The 26,237-nt window shown below is 41.0% G+C and overlaps 1 long non-coding RNA gene across 1 annotated transcript; it reads left to right on the top strand.

Moving 5' to 3' along the window:
• On the top strand, positions 1-25,868 carry LOC132693360 (uncharacterized). Its single transcript, XR_009616758.1, has 4 exons — positions 1-257; positions 3,460-3,626; positions 24,967-25,025; positions 25,793-25,868. It is a non-coding gene; the product is annotated as an uncharacterized LOC132693360 (long non-coding RNA).
• The last annotated feature ends 369 nt before the right edge of the window (positions 25,869-26,237 follow it).

Genomic DNA, 26,237 nt, shown 5'->3' with positions numbered 1-26,237 from the left:
TCAGTATTGTGGGTATTTTCACCCATTGCAATCTTGTCCACATACTTCAGTTAGCAAAGTTGGAATGAAAGTCTGAATTTAAAAATGCATGCCAATCCCTTTGCCAAGTTTGGAGGCTTTCCAAATATTTGATACCTGTTTCATTTCATGTTTTCAGAATCATTTGGCTACTCCCACAGCTCACAGAGTAGCAAATCTTCCGCTAAAATTCTGAGATATGATATATTTGGAAGGCCAACTCTGTTCCCAACCGTCAGGTGTGTTTTCCTCTTCCTGACTTTGAAGTAATAATAGCATCTTTTATTTTTACAGTGTGTCTATCTTAACAAGTAACATTCACCAGATCGATTCTACCCCGATAGATGTTAAGAGTAGAGATGTGCCGTGGGTGAAGCAGTGTGGACTCTGGTGTCACCCGCCCAGGTGTGGCTTTCAGTTCAGGCAACTATTCACATAGATATTACATAACATATTTTCTCCCTCTGAATCTCACTTTTCTTGTCCATTAACACAGGGTAATAATACTTCACACAAGTGTGTGAAGGCAGAAAGAGAATATGTATGCACGGTCTTTCCACAACAACTGCCACCCCATTTTTTACTAGAAGAAAGTACAGTTTTCTGCTTTATTTACATTTGTGTTTCCCAAGCAAGGGGAAAGAAAGGAGGTAATATAGACCTTAGTAAAGACCTACCATGGTTCAAGATCTGTCGGAGCTCATTTCAGATACTTCAGAGTATTCAAAAGGTATTCTCTCAGTATTTGCAAATAAGGGAAGCAGATGTGGAGGTTATCAAATAAATGGCCTGAGATACTCAAGTGCCCAGGCCAGTGCCTTAAGTTTAACACATAATTTTTGCAGTGAACCATGAAATTCAAGTCTGACTTCTAAGACACTGGGGCGAGCATTCTGGAATGTGTCCTGCTGTCCAGCCGCCATGCCGCCCTTCAGCGCAGGCATGAGACCTGGTGGGAGACTCTGGCCACATGTGTGTTGCCCTGACCTTATACACACACTCTCTCCTCTTCCCTCCTTGAATCCGATTCCACTCCATCCTGGCCCCACTGCCATCAATCTTGCTCCTCATCCTTCATTTTCCATACTCACCTGCTCTTTGCTCTTGGCAATGACCCCCAGCTATCACTTTTATTCCTACCCATGATTCTGGTCTTCACCAAACTCTCTGCATCAAGGACTGTTAGAGACCGGCATCTTTCCAAACTTGAGGGGTTTTGACATGCTTCTTATCTTCACTTCTTCGTTAATTAAGATTCACACCTAATGCATCCTGGTCACGTAAAAAGGAACTGGTGTCGGGGAGGCTTGGGTGGCTCAGTTGTTTAAGCATCAGATGCTTGTTTTCAGCTCAGGTTCATTCTCATGGCTCATGGAATCAAGCCCCATGTCATGTTCTGCACTGACTGGGTGGAGCCTGCTTGGGATTCTCTCTCTCTCTCTCTCTCTCTCTCTCTCTCTCTCTGCCCCTCTCTTGCTTGTGTGCTCTCTTTCTCTCTCTTTCTCAAAAGTAAATAAATAAACTTACAAAAAGGAACGAGTGTCAAAGAAAAATTATTCAATGGCACCCGTTAAAGCACCGTTTAGAAGACTGTTCAAGGTAGGGGACCATCATGGTAGGTGTAAGGACAGCTGTGATGGAATTTTGCAGTGAGTTTGCAGCATGTGCAAGAGGGAGTTCATAGTCAAGGGGCAAGGTGAGGGTCAGTGAATAGAAAATTAATAAGAGGAAACTTCAAGGGTAGGGTAGGATTCTGGTGCGAGCCATCTAATAGGATTCTTGCTGAAGATAGGCCTGGGTCATCAGACATCACCTAGAGGATGGTGATGGTGAGGAACCCTATTAGATATCGAGGGTGATCAGATGTCGAGGGTGTGAGTTCTGGCTTAACTGACTCATCAGGATTCTTGCTGAAATTGGGCTATGCAGAGTCCAAACGTCGGGACTAGTTGCAAAAGAATTCAGGGAGCCTGAGTAGACCTTGGCCAGTGAGAGAATGTTTGTCACTAGACAGATGAGGAAGGGGCGTGAAAGAAAAATGGCTTTCAAGTCACACCCTGAGTTATGGGACTAGATCTGTTGTCTCCTGGGGCCTGATCTACTGCTGTTCCCTTTAGACCAATGGTTTTTAGTAAGGGGTGATTTTAACCCCAGACATTTGGCAATAGCTGGAGACATTTTTGGTTGTAAGGCTGTTGGTATCTAGTAGGTAGAGCTCAGAGATGCAGTTAATATCCGACAAGGCACAGAACCCCTCTGCAAACAAAGAATTATCTGGCCCCGAGTGTCTACAGTGCCACAGTTGAGAAACTGTGGATTAAAGTTGTGAATCCTGAGGAAGCAGGATTCAGTCTCCCTCAAGTGATTTCCTGCTTTTTTTTCCACGTGAGAACAACTTTGTGTAGCCATGATTAAAAATGGAAGTCATGAGTCTAGAGTTCTATTTACATATTTACCATTGATTTACTTTGTGGCTTCCCATCCTTCCCTTCACTCCCAGCCACAAACATTTGCTGAGACGCTCATGTGTGTAACTATAAAGAAGGTGTCAGGAAACAGGAGTTTTCCATATCAGCACTGACCACTTGTGCACTGGCAAACACTATTTATTCACTCCAGTGTTCATTTGACCTTTGTAGATACAAGGAAAAGTATAAATTCTCCAATTTCCCTGTTATGTTGTAGCTATAACATCCACAGAAACATGACCTAAGTGCTATATGTGCTGTTGGCCAAGTATTAAATAATGCAGTGTAAATTAATAATGTATTGTAATAAAATGTTCTTTACTACCACTATATTTATATTCCTTTATGAATCTTTCTTTTGCTGGCTTTCTTTATTCTTTTCTTTCTGCCAGCCACCTGGTCACAAATATTACACTGATTCCCTGCCAAATCTCAATTACTCTCCTTCACTTCTTGCTTTTCTCACTTTCTTTTTCTTCTCTTTTCTCAGTTCTAGCTCCCATATATATATATATTTAACGTTTATTTGTTTTGAGAGAGAGAGTACGTGAGATCACGAGTGGGCACAGGACAGAGAGAGGGAGAGAGAGAATCCTCAGCAGACTCCACAATGTCAACACAGAGCCAGACACAGGGCTTGATCTCATGAACCATGAGATCATGACCTGCGGCTCCCTTTTATGTTAATCTTAGGTTGCCTTTGTTTGGCGTCTCTTTCGTCATCTCTTCAATTACAGCAGTTCCCCTTACCTGTGGTGGATACATGCCAGGACCTCCAGTGATGGCTGTGGCTGTAGACAATAACAAACCCTCTGTGTACTGTTATTTCTCCCGCCTAGGCGTATGTGTGATTAAGTTTAATTTAGAAATTAAGTACTAGGAGATTAACCGTAGCTGATAATAAAATAGAACAAAATTATGACAACACGATGTAATAAAAGGTACGTGCCTGTGGCCTCTTTCTCCCTCTCAGAATATCTGATTGCCCTGCATTCACCCTGCGTCTTGTGCTGATGTGAGCTCACGAAATGCCTGTGTGATGAGATACAGTGAGGCAAATGAGGCAGGCATTGTGATGTCGTGTTGGGCTACTACTGACCTTCAGAAGGTAGAGTGTCTGCTTCTGGACTGTGGTTGACTGTGAGTAAATGAAACCATGGAGAACACAACTGTGGTTAAGGGAGGGGAGCTACTGCAATCTCCTCTCTCTCCTTTCTTGCTTTGACTCTTCTCCTCTCTTAAAAACATGTCCCCAGAGCAGTTATAAAAGAGCAGAGGGAACTGGAAAAAAGAAGATGATTGTCGATCTTAGAGAGCTACTTCCTTTAGCTCTCTTCCGCAAAATTATTGACCTTGTTTACAAGAACTAGACAATAAGGGCAACGTGGCAGCCCACACCTTCAGGAAGAGGGGCGACTTACAGAAACGATGTGCCTCTCAGGGCACACAGCATAAGGCCATGAGGCTGCTGGGTAAGGGATGCCTTTGAGATTCAATAGAACATTTACTTAGGAGGATGTAAACACGAAAGTTAGTCTTGCCACTGCTGGGCTCCTCACTGCCTTTGGAATAAGGCTATTCAAGATTTGGTTCTTACCTCTTTATTCTGATCCCTTCTATCTTGGACCCAAACGCTCTTCTTACAAGCCAGAGGAGACATGTGACATCCTTGAACGCACCATGATGGTTCTCTGTCTTTCTGTCTTTACTCCCAGTGTTCTTCTCTCTTAGGACCCCCTTCTCCTGGTTCTCTGCCTAGAACCTTTCTGCTCATTCTTAACAATTTAGCTCAGAAAGGTCTTCTCCCAATCCATCTTGGCTTAGGCAGGCAGCCTCCACTGCGTTTCCAAGTGCCGGCTACTTATTTTAATTAATTATATGGATGCATTTGTCCGTTTTATCTTCCTTACCACTTAGTGAATTTTTAGTGAGAAATGGGACTGTGGATTTCTCCTTTTATCTCCTGCACTAGTCCCATGGTTTTGCAAACTAGATGGACAATGGATACCTGCTTATTGAATAAGTGGATGACAATAAAATGGGTAAAATAATGTCAAGAAGAAAGAGGCCCCAATGAGATGCACTCTTGGTGTACAAATATTGCAGTCAAGGAAAAATAACAGTATTGGTTTCCTACAAGATATCTTCATTTGCATGGGAAAAAATGATACACTAACTAGCTAGAAATTATGGAAATAAACTTCTATCATTTTATTTTTTTAATTGCCAGCTCTCAGACATTTAATAGTTCATAGTTTTTTTTTTGTTGTTGTTGAGTAACATCATTGCTTCCTTTAAGGTAATTTCATTATCATTACTAAACATGGGTCTTCTAAAAAGAATTAGAACTTAAACTCTACTTATGTACAAGTAAAATTTATTGTTTGAGCTGGACTTGGTCCTCTATCACTTTATGCTTTCCCACCAATGTCTTTCCAAAGCAATTTACTAGAGTTGCTTTTCTCTAACCTTGGATGAAATTAGAGGAAAAAATAAGTTTTCTGGTTAATTTCAAGTAATAAAAAGTAGTATATTTTTTTCCAATATATTTAAAGGCAGTGCCTCTCTACATAGTATCAAGCCTTACATTACTCACCCCATTTCAAAAGTTTCTTACTCTTTAAAGCTTAGGCTTGACTTACACCAGAAAGCATGGAATGGGGAAGGAACTGTGGTCTGCTTCCCTCTTTTCCACTTCTTTTCCTCTCCAATCCCTAAGTGCTGTTTGCGGTTCCCTCTCAGCAGGAAGAAATGAAGGGGAAGAATTAGGAAGAGAAAAATCTCTTACACCATTTAAAGTTTTAATTTGACCCAAACATTCAAAATACGTGGCTAATTCCTTCCTTTATGCTGTATTTTATTGGGGGCTATTTGAAGTGCCTATCCAATATCCTCAGTCCTACTTTTTTCTTTTCTTTTTTTTTTTTTTATCTAGGCCATAACTCAGCTTTCAGCCGCTAACAACTCAATCCTTCACCTTCTATTACCCTTCCCATAGTTGGGGACACCTTGCTCCTTGAGGTGCCCTCTTGGGTGAACTCCTCAGGACCACTCTGTATACCCCCCTTCCACAGGATCCACACCTGGCCCAACTGCAAATGTTTTTTGCTGTCTTATCTCGTACAGGCTGTTTTTCCTCCATGTAACCCGTGCCTCCTCTATACTGCTGGCAGAAGGGACTTCTCAAAGCAAGGGCCAAATGGCATTTGCTATGTCTCTCATCTTCCTGGCAATACACATTAAACTTTCTAAGTGGTCACTTGGCTTAAGTAACAGGAATACTCCTTATCTCATCTTCTGTGTTGGTATTGGCCAACAGGCAATGGCGTTCTGGTGATTAATTTCAAAGAAATCCTGTTGTCCTAAGTCACTGACGTTCACCCTTGGATGCAAAAAGATGTTTCCTTATTCTCGGCTCTACCCTTTATAATTCTACCACTGAGATGATCTGACTCTAACGGATCAACCTTTGCTGGTGACCAGCGAGTGACATAGTTTGTGTTCCGAGTGGCGCTAACGTAAGATTTCAACGTGAGCGGGAGCTCACATCTTTGAAGGGCATTGTTCAGTTGGACAGAGCCTTCCATGCTAGTACTGGTCACTAATGTCACAAACAGGAAGATTTTTTATTGGTGCTGAAGAAGACTGGGTATCTGCTAACTGCTGCCACATAACAAACTCCCCTAAAAGTCATGGTTTAACCAAACAACTATTTATTTGGCTCGCGATTGCAGATTGGCAATTTGCACTGGGCTTCGCTGGGCAGTGTTTCTAGTCCATCGGGCTCGCTCATGCAGCTGTGACCAGCTACCAGTTTTGTTGTGGCATCTCAGTGGGAATGGCTCATTCCTGCTCCATGTGACACGGCATCCTCTGGAACTTTCGACTGGACTTCTTCACGCGGTGGGGACAAGAGTCCAAGAGAATGAGCAGAAAGAGAGCGGATGCATGCCACTCCCTGAGAGCCACGGTTCAAAACTGACACGTTGTCTCCTCCATTGCATTCTTTTGCCAAAGCGAGTCACAAAGGTGACCTGGGTTTTAGGGGGAAGAAACAGATGTCCCTTGGTGATAGAGTGTGGATACAGGAAGGGGAATAACCGCAGCTCATCTGTAAGCTGTCTGTTACGGATTGTCCCAGATTGTCTATGATATCTCTCTCTAGCCTGTCTTGATATCCGTATACTCCTTTCGTATCAGATATGAAATCGACTGGCCAGAATTATGAATGGGTAAGTCATGTTTTTATATAGGAGATGTAAAACTCAGATTAGCTGAGGGCTCATTGGACAAAATAGGGAGATAAAAGCTCAAATGGGGGGTAAGATCTGACAATCTCTAAACGTTCCGTTGTAATGCTTTCTGTGAGTCCAGCTTTGAAACATTGGATCTTGAATATTGCTTTATGGTTATTATGTGGTTATTTCCATATCTCTCCCTCTAAAATGGAGCAATTTTCTTACAATTCTCAGATTATGGGAATTGGTTTGACTCGTCCTGAGAAAATGTTCAATGTATTGTAACTATCAAATATAAGATATCAACATATCTATGGGGTTTAGCAATTGAAATATGGCTGTAAGTTATCTTTTTTGCTGCTCTTTATAGCTTAGATTTCAAAAATCCCCAAAGATATGATTTTACATCCACATTCCTCTGACTGTTCTTTTGTTTGAGATTTCTGTTTTTTTTATTTTTATTTTTTGGTTTATTTATTTTTGAACTAAAGAGAGTATGTGTGTAAGGGAGGGGCAGAGTGGGGGTGGGGAGAAGGAGAATCCCAAGCAGGCTCCGTGATGTCAGCATAAAGCCTGATGTGGGGCTGGAACCCACAAACCGTGACCTGAGCCAAAATCAAGGGTCCGATCCTTAATTGACTAAGCCACCCAGGTGCCCTGAGAAGATTTGTTTATGCATTTTACATGTACCAAATTGTCCTACAATAATCCATCACCAATAAACCACTTACTGGCAATATTTCTGTGCTGTAGTTATTGCATTATTAATTGATAAAAGATTATAAACATGATTTATGAATTATTTAAAAAGTATCTACTGGGAAGGAAGAAATCTGAATGCAGGTAATGCAAAAGTGTGTATGAGTTCCAGTTTGTACAGGTTACCATTTGGGGAACATCTGTTTGAAGTATACAATGGGTAGCTTGACCTTTTACTAGATAGAGATAGCTGGTACATTCTCGGTATTATGAAAAAGTCCTTAGAATTCGAATCATGGTAGAATATTGACAAGTAATGTAAGATTGGCAAGCACACTGCATATTACTTTTCCTATCAAATTAGTCAAGTGTTTTTTAAAATGTGAGGTTATGGACGAGAGATGCGTTATATTATCAGTGTGTTTGCACTTTGAAAGATGGAAAAATAGATTATTATCATCTGGACATATAGGTAAAACCCTAAGAACACTGTTGATATTTTGTTTTTGTTGAGGGAATCACAAATAAAGGCACCCATCTTCTCTACCAGGATTCTGAACCAACTTAGAAGTAAGACAATGGATTCAACAGATAAGGGACAAGATATTTCTTAGACTGCTCTCAGAGGCTAGGTTGAAGACATAGTTTATATGTCTAGGCAAATAGTCTTCTTCATGCTTGATGATATTGAAGCCCAGAGTTATAGAGCCTTATCAAGCCAGTCACAGGGAAAAAGCCTTTCCCTGTAAGATGGGAGGTGAGGGCAAGAATTTATAGAAACCTAGGGCATTATCCTATCGAAGCTAACTCAAGTTCGGTGTATGGTCAAAGAGTGTGGGACATGCACGCTGAGCTGACTCTAGGAGACCTGCCTTGCAGTAAGCTCTGCGTGGGTGAGATGGTCCTACGGCAGCTGGGAAACAGAAGAGCCGCATGGAGGAAATGTCAGACAATAATGTCTATACCTTGCAAAACTGAATCTAGTGTGAATGCCAGCAAAGCCAGCAGGAATAAGTAGCTGAAGGCAGAGGCAGGGGGCAGAGAAACTCTCTGAGAGGCTAAAAATTGTTATTCAGTGGTTCGAACGTGAAATATATGGAACACACTGACATGATCAAATTGCCCTGTGTTTCATACTACATTAGATAATGATTTGTTTTATAGCCTTTCAACATGTAGATGAGTGGCTTAGAGTGGAGAGAGAATAAATAAACAGTTCACATGTATAAAAACAACAAATTTGAAATATGAATTAAACTTTGGGGTGCTACCGTGTTAGGCTTGTGGAAAGAGTACTCCCTTAAAACCAGGAGCCTTGTGTTTAAAATTTAGTTTATCTACCAAATGGTTGTGTGGTCTTGGGCAATATCTTTAACCATTATATCCCAAAATTTTCTCTTTTTTTTTTTTTTTTAATTAGGGAGTTAGCCTAAATGATCTCTAAGGACTTTATCCTACCCTATAATCCCAGATATTATTTTTAACCTATCTTTAATAATAGCATATATCATATATCTATACATCATATATATCTCTCTATATATCATATATCTATATCTATATCTCTCTATATATCATATATCATTATATCTCCTTTACAGTGGTATAGTAAAATAGATGGCAATTTCTGAATAGGAAACCAACCCATATTTCTGCAAATTATTTCTTCTTGAGAAGACCTAATTAAAAATTGTCAAAAGGGGCTTGTCAAAATCTAAACCAAAAGAGCCTATTTTTATTCCTCATACAATGGTTTCTACTAAATCACTTATAAACTAACTTGTACACCTGTCCTTCCATCTCCAGAGTCCCATGCACATACACTTAGAAGAATTAAGGCATTGAAAAACCTCCATTTAGGAAATAGTAAATAGAACAGATCAGACAGTTCCAACTATGGGTTTAAAGCTCATTTCCATGTTATTGACTTGTTTAGGTGCCTCTTGTTTAAAACAGTTAGCATTATGGATTATTTATTGTTTTGACTTTAAAAAACTGACCAAAACCGCAGTGTCTGACCACTGAAACTTGACCATTGTCTTCATCTATAAGTATTACTTGGATCCTCAAGTGTACTGAAAAATCTTAGTATCATCTGTTGCATGATACTGCTGGGATCTAGGCGGCTATCAAGAAATGATGCTTCCATATTCTTCTCTATTTTGATCCAGGTGACAGATACCTGAACATAGAAATCCTTAATAGTTCTTGGAACACAGAAATGCCATTGATCAGCAGTAACTGGGAGACAGAACACACAAAGGTCTTTCCATATCAAATCCATGGAGAGTCTTGGCATGATTCAGCCAGGGAAGGGGGTGTTTCAACCACATAAACATTTTTACTAGGATGGAAATTTTGGGTCTTTGCTGAGTGCATAAATTCATTTTGCCTTACTTAGGATATCAAAGAATGCATGATTCCATAATTCACGCCTGTAAAAATAAACAAGATTGCAAAACAAATATATTTTAAACAAGAGGTTTTCTAATCAGAAGTGTTCTACTCCATTCTACATTTGGAAAGATTTCAGAAACTCTGGCATTCATTCCTAAAGACCAAAGTTTATATTCCATACGTCTTATTCGACCTTGTGAAAAAGCACAATCATTATACAGTCAGAGGTGTGAGGCTCCATTTGGATTCTTTCCCAGATTACTTCATAATATAATATCGAGGTAGACTTTCTTTCTACACAAAGCATTACTTCTCACTTGTGTAAAATCGCGTGTCTCTTAACCTGTGGTTGCTTTCGGGAACGTGATAACTCAGGAAATGTGGTCGTGCCTCCTTTTGGTAGCCTCCCTAATTCCAATTTTGGAAGATTTGACTTCATCTTGGAGAAATGCAAGTAAACTTAGATACAGTTATGATTATCAGCACTAGAGAGGTCCACAAAATTCTCAGCATCGTATTAATCCAACAACAACAAACCCCTTTTGAGTCTGCATAGGTATGTTTATCTAAATGTATTAGCTAATTAGGTTGCATTATTTAGATAAGGGAACAATTAATTACAATTGCACATAAGGACATTTACTCTGTTCAAGATGTGTTGAACTATGAGTATAGATATATTGATAAGACAAGAAATATCCTATTGAGGAGTACACAGATGAATCAAGAGGAAATACTTATATACGTATCTTTAATTCCAGGTGGGCAGGGATAGGGTACCTAGTTAAATAAAACTCTTCTTTACTATATCAGAGAAGCTGCTTGCATTTTTAAAAAATGTTTCTTTATGCTTATTTATCTTGAGAGAGAATGTGTGCCCAAGGGGTAAAGAGAGAGGGAGAGAGAGAATCCCAAGCAGTCTCTTCCCCGTCAGTGCAGAGCCCCATGCAGGGCTTGAACTCATGAACCACGAGATTGTAACCTGAGCCGAAATCAAGAGTTGGTCACTTAACAGACTGATGCACCCGGGCACCCCAAACAGTGTGCACCTCCTTCAAGCTAGAATGCATTTTTGATGTTATATTTTACACCTCCCTCATTTGCTTTGTCCCATACCTGAGAAAGCTGATATGAAAACCCAGGTGGTCCCTCCTTTGGTGCCCAAGGGAGATTCAAAGTACACAAGCCCCTGCCCACACATGAGGACCCTCCCCCCTGCCTGTGCCCCCTACATGCAATGAGGCACACCCTCGTTTCTTTTCCTGATTATCTCATGCAATTAATGAACCTGCTTAAGAGGACTGCCCTGCCTTTCCCAGAGACCTCAGCTGTGGATGTTAGAAACCTCCTCAGACCTCTTCATGCGTGTGTCACATCACCATTCTCAATCTCCGAACTGAACTTTGGGTGGGGACCAACTGTAGCTTTGCAGGGGTGGAGACAAGATCCCCCTATGTTGGAACCAACTGAGATTTAGCCACAGGACTCAGATTTATGGAAACTCAAATATCAGCCTTCGACCTGCTAAAATGCTGAATGGAAGATGTGTTTAAATATGGGCAGAGGAAGGAGTTCCTTGTGCTCTACCCCATGCATCAGTCAGGATAGGCTGGCGGTCACACTGGGTAACAAACAGTCCTAAAACCCACGCCTGGCAATTAAACACTCCCATCTAGTTACAGGTAGACTTGAATAACCACAGGCCTCTGTCATGGAAGGATCCTCACCTAAGAGCAGAGAACAGACCAGAATAATGAAAAAGGAGCCAGATTGGGGAGGGAGGGCAGGGGTGAGTCTGGGAAAAAAGACTTCCCTCTTCTAAACTGATCAATCAGATAAGACTCCTGCTCCTCCCAGAAGGAGCATAGAACTGGCTGGAAAGAGACTTCCAGGATCACCAACACAGGTGTCAGGAAATCACAGGCCTCAGGCCACAGGAGCCTGCCCCCTGCTTTTGTGAATAAAGCTTTACTCAAGCACAGTCAACCTCATTGATTTACATATTGGTTATCATTGCTTTCATGTGACAATGGTAGAGTTGAGTTGTTGAGGCAGAGAAACAATGGCCCGCAAGGCTAAAAATATTGAATCTTTGGTCTTTTAAAGGAGAAGTCTTGTGACACCTGCTTTAGCAATTGTCCAGCCACAAGGATGTTTAAGGATGAAAAATTTAAGTTAAACAATGAGTAATGTCACAAAGCAAAGGGAAAAAAAAGAAAGCAGAAAAATTATTTTTGGTCACTATTATGTAGTACCTTTGTGAAGATCTGGTCAAGCCTCCCAGCCATATTTCTAGTACCGCACACAGAGCTAAATAAAGCTATTAATAGCAAAGGCAGGAAGGCCCGGGTTTTAATTCCATGTCTCCCATTTGTGGCCTTGGGCAAGTTCATCAGCCTCTCTTAGCATTAATGGATATAATAAATATGCAGGGCTGAGTACTGTGTCTGACCTGGCGGCCATTTAATGAGTGTTGCTTCTCTGTCATATGCCTCTGGGTATTTCAGAATCCATTATACAGCCTTCGGTGGAAGCTTCCAGGGATATGGAGACTACTTTTCAGCAAGACAACACTTGTTTTTCTAAGTTTATTTATTTATTTTCAGAGAGAGAGAGAAAGAGAGAGAGAGAGAGAGTATGGGAGCACGAGTGGGAAAGGGCAGAAAGAGAGAGAGAATCTGGACGACTGCACACATTCAACAAGGAGCCAGACGTGGGGCTGAAACTCACGAACCATGAGATCATGACCTGAGCTGAAACTAAGCGTCGGGTACTTAACCGACTGAGGCACGCAGGTGTCCCAAGGCAACACTTTTTAAAAATCAGCTCTCCTTTCAAAAAAAAAGCACGAATTATTTTTCTAATTATATTTTTCTTCTTTAGTCAAATTTAGCCTTAATTTACCTCTCTTTCACCTGTTTCTGTGACTGTCCTCTGCACTTATCAAAGTGTCCCCAACTGTCATTAAAGTTCTGGCCCAGGTCTATGATAAAGTTGTCACTGATCATTAAGAGAAGTTTAGGTATATTATATAAAGCAAAATGGGCTCAAAATGTGCTCACAAGGACTATCTTTTATTCCAAGGGTATGTAATTCCTATCATTCTCACATTCAAACAACTCTTAATTAGTTACTGAATGCCAAAATGAAAATAGCTGTTAGTCTCTAGCTTTTAATTTATAATACAGTGGTTGTACATATGTATGCATGGGTATATATATATATATATACATATATATATATATATATATGAAATCAAGGCAAAAATTGATACTTGTAGCACTTTTCCAAGTCAATCATTTTGCCTCATGCCAATGATTCACAGGTTGTAACATTCAGAGCCCCTGAGATACACAGTTTAAGGACACGTCCTTCCACAAGTCTGACTTTGAAATTCAATATGAAAACCATGTCATTAGGTCATTCCCCCTTTGTCTTTCTCCAGGGAAAACATACCCCATTTTCTCATGAGCAGCTTTGGTATGGAGTTTTCAGTTCTACACCAACCCCACTTCCCATCCGGACTTAATCCCAGACCCACTTCAGCCTCCTGGATTCTCTCCCTTTGCCAGACGGTGTGATATCCCTGATTCCTCCCAGCGTCTGCACCTTCTCTCCTACTGGTGTTTCTTTCAGCTGCTTGCTGCTCTGCCCACCATACCCTTCCCCCACTCATCCTGGCCAGTCTTCCTCAGCCTCCATTAATACCAGAAATGTCATTGTTCACGTTAGGACTAGTCACATACTCTTGTGCCAAAAATCGGGTGAGAAAATTCCATACCTGAGAAGTTTCTCTCTCTAATCAACCATTTTTTTTAACTTAAATTCAAGTTAGTTAACATACAATGTGGTCTTGGCTTCAGGAGTAGAACCCAGTGATTCATCACTTACACACAACAGCCAGTGCTCATCCCAACCAGTGCCCTCCTTAATGCCCATCAACCATTTAGCCCATCCCCCCGCCCACCTCCCCTCCACCAACCCTCAGTGTGTTCTGATTTAAGAGTCTCTTATGGTTTGCTTCCCTCGCTGTTTTTATTTTATTTTTCCTTCTCTTCCCCTATGTTCATCTGTTGTGTATCTCAAATTCCACAGATGAATGAAATACGATATTGTTCTTTCTTTGACTGACTTATTTCACTTAGCATAATACACTCTAGTTCCAACCACGTTGTTGCAAATGGCAAGATTTCATTCGTTTTCATCACCGAGTTGTGTTCCACTGTATATATATATCGCACATCTTCTTTGTCCATTCATCAGTCAATGGACATTTGGGCTCTTTCCATAATTTTGCTATTGTCGATACCACTGCTATAAACATTGGGGTACACGTGCCCCTTCAAGTCAGGATTTTTACATCCTTTGAATAAACAACTATTCCAATCAACCATTATGCTGACGAGTAAAGCAAGACTTGTCAATTGACTACCAAGTGCAAACAGCTGGTGTAGTAGGACAAAGAAGTCCATTTCGATTTTGTGTTGAAGCCTGTGTTCTTTCCTTTGAATCACCCTATGGCCCGGTGTCTACCTGGCAGGTCTGCGGAGCAGAAGCAAGTAGTTTAGAGGCAATATTTGAGCCCATCCTGAAGCTGAGCTTCTCTCTGACATCACATGGATCCTTCATTGTCAACTCAATCAGAGTCAGTGGGCGTTTTTTGTTCGCGTGCAAGGAAGGTGGCTATACAGAGCCTCCCACTGCTTCTCTGGGGTGCAAACACCCTATTCCAAGTGTCTCTGGTAGTCCCTAGAGCTGAAATCTACCATCCTTGTTTTCATAGGCTCTCAACCCTACACTCTTCATGCATGCTCTCCCCAGAGAGAGCCTCAGGTTCCGCAGAACAGACTTTTAGGCCACTTTGCCGATGTCAGCTCCATTCTGCTCTCTTATCAGTTTCATAGGAGTCCCTAGAACCAGAATCTGCCATTCAGACTGCATTTGGTTTCCACTGAGGGCAGAGATTTATTTATTTTTTAATTTTTAATTTTTTTTTAGGTTTGAGAGAGAGAGAGTAAGCTGGGGAGGGGCACAGAAAGAGGGAGACACAGAATCCGAAGCAGGCTCCAGGCTCCGAGCTGTCAGCACAGAGCCTGACAAGGGGCTCGGACTCACGAACCGAGAGATCATGACCTGAGCTGAAGTCGGACGCTTAACCGACTGAGCCACCCAGACACCCCAAGAGGGTAGAGATTTAAAATGAGCAAAGGAGAAATATGATTTCCCAGTTAAAGCAGAAATGTCCAGAAGAAGCATATTGAAGACAGCAAGAATTATCTCCAGTGAATGTGGTGTCCTTACAAATCCTTTCAAATTAAAAAAAAAAAAAAAAAAAAAAAAGCAGATTAAAAAAAACTACTCATACATATTGGAAAATTATTCTTAAAATTAAAAAGAAACAGGTATAATCAGGACTACATTTTTATACATTTTATATATTTATATTGCAGAGTACATATTATATAGTCCTATGTCATGTATGGTTTTGCATGCATTTGTACATACTTGCATCCAACATTTTACAAATTATAACCATGGAGTCGGCACTCACCTGTATCAAAGGCACACGGGAAGCCTGTTTAAAAATGCAGATTCCTTTTCAAATCCAGTGAATCAGAAATTTTAGGACTGCAGACCAGGAATCTGCACTTTGGACAAATTCCTCACTACACTCAAGTTTAAGAACACATGATGTAAAAATATCCATTTATAAAAATGTATTTTGGAGGATTTCCATCTAAGTGCTTCCATGCGTGTTTCTCACAACTATATCCTGTGTCTGTCACCTAACATGGCAGGAAAAGTTATCACATGACTGACAAGTCACTATAAACACCGTTTTAAGGCTGCATAATATAATATGTGGAGATACTCTAATCATTTTGAATATTTATTCAACAGCTAGATACTTCCAGGTTTTTGCTCTATAAATAATACTGGTATGAATCTCTCTGAGCATATAATTTTTTCCCCCCACGTCAAACTCTATCTATCAACTCTGGTGATTCTTAGTCTACCTACTGTATGTTAAAACTCTCTTATTGCTCCATACTGGCCGGAGACAAACGTATTATTTTAATCTGTCATCTTTTTTTTTTTAATTTTTTATGTTTATTTTATTTTTGAGACAGAGAGAAACAGAGCATGAGTGGGGGAGGGGCAGAGAGAGGGAGACACAGACTCCAAAGCAGGCTCCAGGCTCCGAGCTGTCAGCACAGAGCCCGATGCCGGGCTCGAACCCACCGACCGTGAGATCGTGACCTGAGCCGACGTCAGACGCTTAACCGACGAGCCACCCAGGCGCCCTCAACCTGTCATCTGTAAATGAATATGTAATGCTCAATATTATCAACACTGATATTTCTTATTTTATGAAGTGCGTATGAGCCATACCAAATACCAAACAGTAGTCACTGTTTTTTTTTCTTAATATTTGATCTAAAGAGCTATTTATTTATAAGAATAATAAATCTTTAAGTATTTAAAATATGTGGATGCACACTTATTTCCTACTTTCTGTCTTTGAATTTCATTCATTACAGCTTTTGAAAAGCATATTTTCTTTAATTTTTTTGGACTTAGCTTTTCAGAATACTTCTCTGTTTATTTCATTACATTTCACTTGTATTCAGATCCAAATATTTGCTAGATGTTACGTTATCTAATCTCCCGGGTACTTTGTGTGTGATTTTTTCTTCTCTTTTGTAGAATTCTTTGGGACTTATTTTCAGTTACATTGGAGGGAGGTTATCAGCGGGTGGGTACTATTATGGTGTGGCCCTGTGAAGGGGGAATATAGCATCTGTCAACGTGAAGTACCCCGGCCAGACCTACCTCCCGGAACCAGTGCCCTAGCCTCAGGCAAACCCAAAGGCAAGATTGCTGGAGTGTTCAGGTGCACCGGGCATACACATGGGTAACTTAGAGGGTCACTGGGCACCCAAGGAGGAGAAACCTCAGATGGGTCTGGTCCAAGCTCAGGGCAGCCATCTTTAGAAGGTCACAGGGCACTGAGTAAATTTCAAGAAAGAAGACCCTTTAGATTGGGGCAGGGAGAAATGGTCAATGCCTTAAGATTGTTCCATTTCACAGTAGAACTATAGAGGTTGGGGATCATGTGCAAGACAGAGCATCGGTGAAGAGGTTGGTACCGGTATGCTTTTATCGAGTTTGTTTTAGAAGAGTGTACCCTCCTGAAACAGAGCCCCATGCTTCCCCAGGTCAAACCGCAGCAAGTTACAAATGTTTTATGACAATTTGGAAGAACGTTCTATCAAACAATGTGCATTTGCATACAAAGATAAGGAAGGAACATAGACACGACAGCGTCTACGTTTGGGAGATGAGAATATATGTAATTACCTTTTTTCCTTGTTTTTCAAATATTTTCATCAACTTTTGATGATGTTTCTAAAATTGAAAAAACACACAAAAATAAACAAAACATGTATATTAATAAAGACATGTTAGTGACATTACCTCTTGTAAAAGTGAATGATTCCCCCCGCCCCCCGCCCTAATAATTTAATGGTATGTGTAGCCAACTGTTCTGGAACTTCTAGTGTTTCTTTTCACCAATTTCCTTAGCCTCCCTCCCATTCTCTTCTGTGCCAGCAAGAGACGGCCTCTTCTTTTGTGTAATAGCTGAAGCATTGTTTCTGGGAAAAGCTGATATAAGAGCTTTTTTCCACTTTAATTTTTCTCTCTATTTTCTCCTTTCAATAGTTTCCTTCCCCACCATTCACGAAGGTTTCTAAGGTAATGTCTGCCGCTGGATTGAAAAAAGACCACACTTTGCCAGACTTTGGAAATGGGTCCCGTGCAGGATTTGTAATTAAGGGATGGCTGAGAGGCCCTCCTGAGAAGGAAAGAAAGCAACTCTCAGCATGAAGCTGTGCAATTGGGGAGAAGAAAGAACTGATGTTGCCAGGAGGGGAGTGGGTGAAAATAAGGATTCTCAAAATCCATTCTGTAAGCCCTCTGGACCCATCTGCTAGTTACAAGTTACTGGCCACTCAGACCTTCATCCTCAACTGTAAAATAGCATATGATTTTGCATTTAGTCTACCCCATGTGGCTATGGCAAGGCTCAAAGAAAATAAAGCATTTAAAACAGAGCTGTGATCTCCCAAGGACTTCAAAACATAGGTAGAAAAGTACCCCCAAAAGGCTGGCCACCGTATGGACATGCATACAGGTTGAAAGTCGATGACTCCTGACTTCTATCTCTGCTCAGCTGACAGGAAATAATGAACAGGAACAGGACTTTGACCAGGAGAGAGATTTTTGGAACCAGTTCTGCGGGGGCAAATGAGCCAGCTGACGGCACTCCTAGATCTAATTATAGTGTTGATTTCTCTATCAACAAATACAAAATGACATCTTGCAGCCCAGGCTTATGTCCCTGAGCAACATGCCTGTTTTATAGTGTGTAAACATCATAGAGTCCTTACTTAGTCTAAACCAAGCTGTGCCAAAATTAACCTTCAAAAAAATGCTCTCGTAACTATTGTTGGCTGAATTACAGCTACGTGAACAAAATCGTCTTTTAAAGAGAACTTGTGAGGGCAATTCTTAAAGTCCCAATTTTCTTTACATATAAAGAAAATGTCTAGTAAATACCATTACTTGTCACATGTAGCCATGATTATCGAGTTTCAGTGAAGAAATCAAATACATTGTACTTCTGGTCAGTGTGTTTTGATTAACCGCTTGTTTGAATAATTAAATGACATCAATTGCTATCAGCCTCCGAGAGCTATCGTACAATGATCAGAGCTATTATTCCAGCTAATTCTTTTTATATGCAATTTTTTAAAAAGAAAATGCACCTAGACACATAATTTGAAAATTAAATGGTCAGATGGTCCCAGCACACTTCTGCTGTGCTAACACGGTCTTATGAAACCTGTGTGCCAAAAGCATTCATGTAACATTTATTAGAAACTTTCCTTACATTGGACATTGTGATCTGCTCTGGGATAGTTTATTTTTATGTTTCATTTTCTATTTTATTTTTGAGAAAGAGAGAGAGAGAGCGAGAGAGAGCACATGAGCGAGGGAGACATAGACTCCAAAGCAGGCTCCAGGCTCCAAGCTAACAGAGTCTGACACAGGGCTTGAACGCACGAACCATGAAATCGAGACCTGAGCCGAAGTTGGACACTTAACTGAATGAGCCACCCAGGCGCCTCACACTCTGGGATATTTGGTAGAGGCATGTTGTCTCATTACATCTCCAAATGGCGCTATACATCTTGCATTCCGTTGCCATTAACAGCCTTTATTGGACCCTGTTAATTTGTATATTTATCAGAAATAGAGATTTTTGACCAAGGGAGGGTTTGTGTGGTCAGTTCCTTGAAACAGAGACTGTGGTTTGTTCATCTTAGCAATTCCTGCAGCAAACAGTCAAATCTTTTGCACATGATAGGTGACTATTAGTGATTATTAGCTTAATTAAATTATTAGCTTAATTAAATTAAGCTAATATTTTTAGCTTTTATTATTAGTGATTTTTTATTAGTGATAATTAGCTTAATTAAATTAACCAGGAGGGCTGGTAGGGCCCAAGTTTTATACAGTTTCTTTTACTTTCTTCTTTCTCTTTCCTTCTTTTTTCTTTTCTCTCTTTCTCTTTCTCTTTCTCTTTCTCTTTCTCTTTCTCTTTCTTCCCTTTCTCTTTCTCTTTCTTTCCTTTCTTTTCTTTTCTTTTCTTTTCTCTTTTCTTTTTTCTTTTCTTTTGTTTTCTTTTCTTTTTTCTTTTCCCTCCTCTCCTCTTCCCACACCCTCTTCTCCCTTCTCCTTTACTCTCCTCTCCTCTTTCTCTCTCTCTCTCTCTCTCTTTTTTTTTTAAGGAATAGTGTGCTTTCTTAGTCAAATGACAACTGCTTTTTGTCCTCTACCAAAAAGGATGCCTATAGAGAGATAAACCATCCAACTCTGAAAGGCAGGAAAGGTGGAGTGAGACCATGGGGCTGGAGATAAGGGAAAAGGAAGAACAAGGGGTATCTGCTGAGTGCCCTCCTATGGCCTAGGCTCTAAACGGTGCTGGGCTTAACATTGTGCCTCCATCCTTGGCTGACACACCCTTGTTTGGTCACCCTGCCCCGCACTTTGGACACTTTTTGTTTATTTAGCCACATTTAGAAGCTCCTGTTTCGTACCGGCCTCCATGTCACGTGTTTTTTTGTGACCTGGCCCTTGATGATTTCTCCACCTGCAGTCTATTTTGGCCCCTGGTAAGTTGATTAGCTGCCCAGGTATTCGCCACTCTCTCCACATCGTTGCCCTCGTTGCCTCTTCTTGGAACATAGATGAATAGTAATCTGCAGGATCGTTGCTTTCACGTCTTTAGATTTCAGCTAAGGTGTAATTTCACACAGTAGAGGTCTTCCGTTTCTATTGTAAATAGTAAATACTTCCCTGTTACTCTATGTCAGTCACTGGTTTAACCACTTTGGAAAAACTCACCACGCACAGATATTTCTCTTCTGCCTTGCTTCAATTGGTTTTGACTGGTATTCATTTGCACCACGTCCGCTCCTTAAATTGTAAGCACCATGAGGCCAGGGGGAATAAGAAACTTGGCAGAGGACGTATCTGAGGAATTGTCCCTGTCACAAAATGGAAGTCAATGCATATTTGACTGAGTGAATGCATGCAAGACATTTAAGTCACAGTCCTCGCTATCAGAACCTCCTAATCCATTGCAGACAGAGTTACCAGAAGAGGAGACAATGAGCTAAGTGTCTGAGAGATGTAAACCAGAGATCCATGGATGCCCAGTGGGAAGGGGGGGCCAGAAACCAGACCTGGGAAGTCAGAGGTAAAGGTGCAAAACTGACCGCAAAAGACTCAGCCTGACCTGAATTTCCAAGGAGCACAGGACTCAGGAATAATAACATAGTTCACAATTTAATGTTTGAAGTATTGCTACAGATTGAATTGTGTCCCACCTCCCCAAATTCCTAAGCCAAAGCCCTAACTAATCCCAAAGGCGATTCTATTTGGAATGAAGGCCTTTTGGTGTTATCTCAGGTTAAATGAGGTGACAAAGGTGTGGCCTTAATCTTCTAGAACTGGTGGCCTTATAAGAAAAGGAGTGCGCTCTCTCTCTCTCTCTCTCTTTCTCTGCTTGCTCAGAGGAAAGGTCATGTGAGGACAAGTGGCTGTTTGCAAGTCAGGAAGGGAAGTCTCACCAGAAACCAACCCCTCCAGACCTTGATCTGGGATTTCCAGCTTGCAGAACCGTGAGAAATAAATTTCTGTTGCTTAGCTGCCCTGCGGTGCTGTGATATGGTTGCCTGAGCTGACTAGTACAACTATGAACAGGAGAGATTTCTTAATTAAAGTTGCTCCGGTAAAATTTCTTAATCCGTGCTGAGCGTGAATAAGCTTTTTTCTCTACTTCTTTTCACTTCCTCTCTTACTACACCTCGCTCTGGAGATTTAAATCATCTCTCCTACCTACCGTTATACTATAACTTGCCTCAAATATCATTTGGAAATGATGAGGTTATTTATAATTAAGTAGATAGTGATAAAGCTTTCCTGGGCTAAATACCAGCAGTGAGCAATCTATATACATATTAGCATTTTTAGTTAAAGGAGAAGAATATTCATTGATTGCTGCCTCTCTGTCTTCAGTTTGCTTCCTGCCCCTGGCAATATTAAACCTGTATCTTTAGACCTGCTCTCATGAGAATTTATTTGAATTGTGTGGGCAGCTGGGTTCTGACTCTCTCCTTTGTTGCGCCTTTCTACACCTTTCTACACCTACCTGGCTACTTAACAGTTAGCACTGGGGCAGCTGGATGGCTCAGTCAGTTAAATGTCTGACTTTGGATTTTGACTCAGGTCATGATCTCACTCTTCATGAGATCAAGCCCCACGCATTGGGCACTGCACTGGCCGCGTGGAGCCTGCTTGAGATTCTTTCTCTCTCTCTCTCTCTCTGTCTCTCTCTGCCCCTCCCCTGCTCATGCTTGCTCCCTCTTTCTCTCAAAATAAATAAAGTTAAAAAAAAAAAACCATTTAGCATTAGTGTTGTTTGGCTTCTAAATCTAAATCACCGTGCACTAATACCCTGAGGTCTGGGACAGTGCCATATTTCCCAAATGACAGTCGCGAAATCTGCATCTCAGTGACACAATCAGGAGGCAAAAGAGTAGGATTCCTCTCTATGGGCTTCAAAAACATAACCGATGAGGAATCTCGTAGTGTAATCCCTTTTATAGAGAAAGCCAAGAATTTACAACATTAGGTCATGTCTTCAGGTCAACTAAGGAGACGGTAACAGACGAAAGGGTAACTTTCCCTAACATTTTTCTATCATTGCTTCAATGTGTTTTGTTGTTTTTTTTTTTTTTAATTTTTAGGAGCTCGACTTCTATAGGTAATTCGTTCCATAACCGGTGGAAAGAACACAGATTTTCAGGCAGAAGATGTCAATAACCAGTTCTACCTGCATGGGTTATTTAATCATGCTCGGTCTTATTTTCCATAGCTAGAAAGAGAAGATGCTTATCATACCTTCTGGAATGGATGAAGCAATGCATGAGATAATACATGCAGCAAGCACACAGAAAATACTCAAAAATGATCCTATAGCTGGAATGGTGTGACTTCTTAATATAGTATGGTATTGGGATGCTTAATTTTATGTGTCATCCTGGCGGGGCCACACTGCCCAGACACGTGGTAAAACTTTCTTCTGGATGTTTCAGTGCGGATGTATTTGAATGAGATCGGCATTTTAATCAGTGCCCTTTGAGTAGAGCAGATTGTCCTCCAAAATGGCTGTGGGCCTTATCTAATCAGGTAAAGTCTTGAATAGAACAAAAGCCCCACCTGCCCCAAGGAAAAGGAATTCTACCCACAGACAGCCTGGGAATTTGAACTACAGGTTTTGGATTTGCCAGCCTCTGTAATTATGTGAGCTCATTTCTTAAAAACATCTCTCTCTCTCTTAATGTATCTACACAGCTCCTCCTGGTTCTATTTCACTGGAGAACACTGAGTAATACCTATAGGATTTTATTTATTTAAGCTCCGATGATATATATATCAAATACTTAATGTATACCATGCACAAGTCCAGGCAACAGAGATAGAATGACACATAAAATGGGCCTCATGGAACTTACACACTGGAGTGGGATAGATGCAAATAATACAATGGGTAGGTTCATGTAGTAGCCAAGTGCTGAAAATTAAGAGAAACAGGGAGGGATGATAGCGAATGCCTAGGGATGAAATACCAAAACAGAACGTCCTTTATTTGTCCCTACATATTTGCTTATCTCTATGCTACCCTCTATTTGGAAGAAAGCTGACTCCGGGAGGTTACATCATAGGTGCCCTTGGCTTTCTTGACCATTTGGTCTCCTGTAGAGATTGGAGGAGGGAGGAAAGTCAAATCAGAATATTTGTCTCCTCTGCTCCCTCTCTGCAGGGTCACCTTGGGCTGACTCTGTACGAAGGTTAATTTTCCTAGGACTCTACACTCCTCTTCTTCATTCTGGCTTCTGGTCACCACCACTACTAAGGGATCCTGATATATCTCTCCCTTGTGGTTCTCCTATACCTACATGGTCATAAATAGTCACCTTGACAATAAATCGTCAAATTACCCTGCTCTGAGTGTGCCATCTGTTTTCTGTTGGTATCTGACTGATACAAAGCCATCACAGTCCCCGTGAAGGGTGATACTCAGCTGAGCCCAGCATACTGAGAAGTGGGCTCTGTGAACATTTTCAGAACACTTCGAGTAGGAAGAACCGTGGAAACTTCCCCAGAGACAGGAACAGATATGATATGTGAAGAGCAGGAAGAGGGTCAATGTGGCGGGTGTGTTCAATGATGGAGAGTATGGGAAGAGGTCAGGAAAGGTAGGTTGTGGCATATATATCAGCTGGAGTAAATGAGATTAAAGCCTTTGAAGTGTTTTAAGTAGAGGAGTAGAACGATATGAGGAGTTCTTTTTATGGTAGAAGACCTCTGCCATGGGTTGAAAGGAAGGCTCCCAACATATATGTCCACCTTGACCCCGGACACCTGTGAATGTGAACTTATTTGGACAAAGAGCCTTTGTGGGTATAATGACACAAGGGACCTTAAGATGAGATTATCTTTGATTACTCATGTGGGCCCTAAATCCAATAACAAGTATCTTTAGAAGAGAAAGGGAGGGAGAGACATGAGATACACAGAAGAGAAGACAGGGAAGACGACGTGAACTTGGGAGCAAAGATCAGTATGACAGGCCAGGAGTCGCAGAAGCCAAGGATTGCCCAGAGCACCCAAAGTTGGAAGAGGGAAGGAGGGAGGGATTCTTCTTTATGTCTTCAAGTTTATCACATCTTCCCCAAACCTCGATTTCAGACTTTCAGATTTCAGACTCCAAAATGGGGAGGATACGGGAGTCTGAGTAACTCAGTCTGTTAAGCGTCCAACTTTGGCTCAGGTCACGATCTCATGGTTCATGAGTTTGAGTCCCATGTAGGGGTCTGTGCTGATAGCTCAGAGCCTGGAGCCTGCTTCAGTTTCTGTGTCTTGTGCTGTCTCTCTCTCTCTCTGCTCTCCCCTGCTTGTCTCAGTCTTTCTTTCTCAAAAATAAATAAACATTATTTTTTTTTTAAACCGGAAGGATAAATTCCTGGTATTTTAAGCAACACCATTTGTGGTGATATGTTTCAACAGCCCCAGGAAGCTAATACTAGAAACTCCATGTCACTCCCTCTGCACTGCTTGTTCTTTGGGTCGGTTTCCCTAGAGCTTCTGTGTTCAGTTCCCCAGAGCTTCTAGAACTCTAGCTAACAAGCTGTTGAACTTTGGTTTTATCTTGCAGAATCCCAGAAAACAAATGAACCAACGAATCAACCAGCTTGGTTATACTAACCAGCAAAGTATAAAACAGCCACAAAGACAAACTCCTGAGTGTCATCGTTTTTCTTAGAAAGTTAACCTGACTATTTTAGAATGACTCATAAAAGGACAGTGGACTAAAAACATAGATAAATGCCAAATTGTATAATGATGTGGTGAAATGTATCTGTAAGATACAGAAAGATACTTTAAAGTTTTGATTAAATGCTATGTAAATATTGTCTGAAAAGTGTCTTTACAATCTGATCCATTTTAAGGAAAATTCAACTGGAAATTACAGATGATTCACAGTGGCTGTGCTGTGTCCAGGAAAGAGGTAAAACTCCAGCAGGAATCTGGTCTACAACACAAGACCAGTGAATTCATGTGCATTTATAGTTTCAAGTTAAAATAACATGTATTTGCAAGCTATCTGTGTATCATTTCAGTCATTTCCTCACATTAACAAAAGATTTGGGGGGCACCTGGGTGGCTCAGACAGTCGGTTAAGCGTCGGACTCTTGATTTGGGCTCAGGTCATGATCTCACAGTCGTTGAGTTCGAGCCCTCTGTTGGGTCCTGCACGGACAGTGCAGGGCCTCCTTGGGATTCTCTCTCTCTCCATCTCTTCTCTGCCTCATCCCCACTCTCACTCTCATGCTCTCTCTCTCAAAATAACTAAGTAAACATTTAAAAAAATAAAAGTTTTTGGGATGCCTGGGTGGTTCAGTCGGTTAAGTGTCCACTCGTGATTTTGCCCCAGGTCAGGATCTCATGGTTTGTGAGTTTGAGCCCCAGTTGGGCTCTGTGCTGACAGCGTGGAGCCTGATTGGGATTCTCTATCTCCCTCTCTATCTGCCTCTGTCTCTCTCTCTCTCTCTCTCTCTCTCTCTCCCCCTTTCTTTCAATAAATCAGTAAGTAAATAAATAAATATTAGAAAAAATATTTTTCGTAAATTGACAAATATTACTTCTTAAAGAAGTCTTGTCCTCCATCAGGTGCTGACAGAATATTGGGTTATGAACACTTAAGCATTTTTTTATCGTGAAATGCACCGCAATTTTTTATTCTTGCCTCTTTTTTCCCCAAATTACCACCCTTAGTTTTCGTCAAGAGGAAAGACACCGATCTGCCTTAATGTTGGTAGAGTCCGGCACCTACCATGTTGCCTGGTGCAAAGTAAGCCCCGGCAAAAGAGTTGTTGCTTTAAATTGATTTGGGTATTAGCCACCCGGTTTGTTCATTCAGTGATTGTCCAGTTGTGACACAGTTGGTTTCAGCAAAGGCTTCCTGATCTTTCTTCAGTCGATTCAAAAACGGCTCAAGTCAGAGCCAAGGCTAATGAACAAGAAGTGAGATCTGGTTAAGGAAACGTTGATTTTAATTAGGCAGTAAGGAACTCTGAAACAGGAGGGCAACACATCCTGTTTGTGAAAACTGAATGTCATGGTGACTTGAAGTCATCAAAATTTAACCGTGGATGCAAATAGGTATTTGCTCTTCCCTACTAAGTTCCCAGAGAGAAAGAGCTGCCCCTATTTATTTAAT

Source organism: Panthera onca, chromosome B1 (genome assembly GCF_046562875.1).
Source record: "Panthera onca isolate mPanOnc1 chromosome B1, mPanOnc1 haplotype 2, whole genome shotgun sequence".
Classification (NCBI taxonomy): Eukaryota; Metazoa; Chordata; class Mammalia; order Carnivora; family Felidae; genus Panthera; species Panthera onca.
This window is presented reverse-complemented; position numbering and strand designations above follow the sequence as displayed.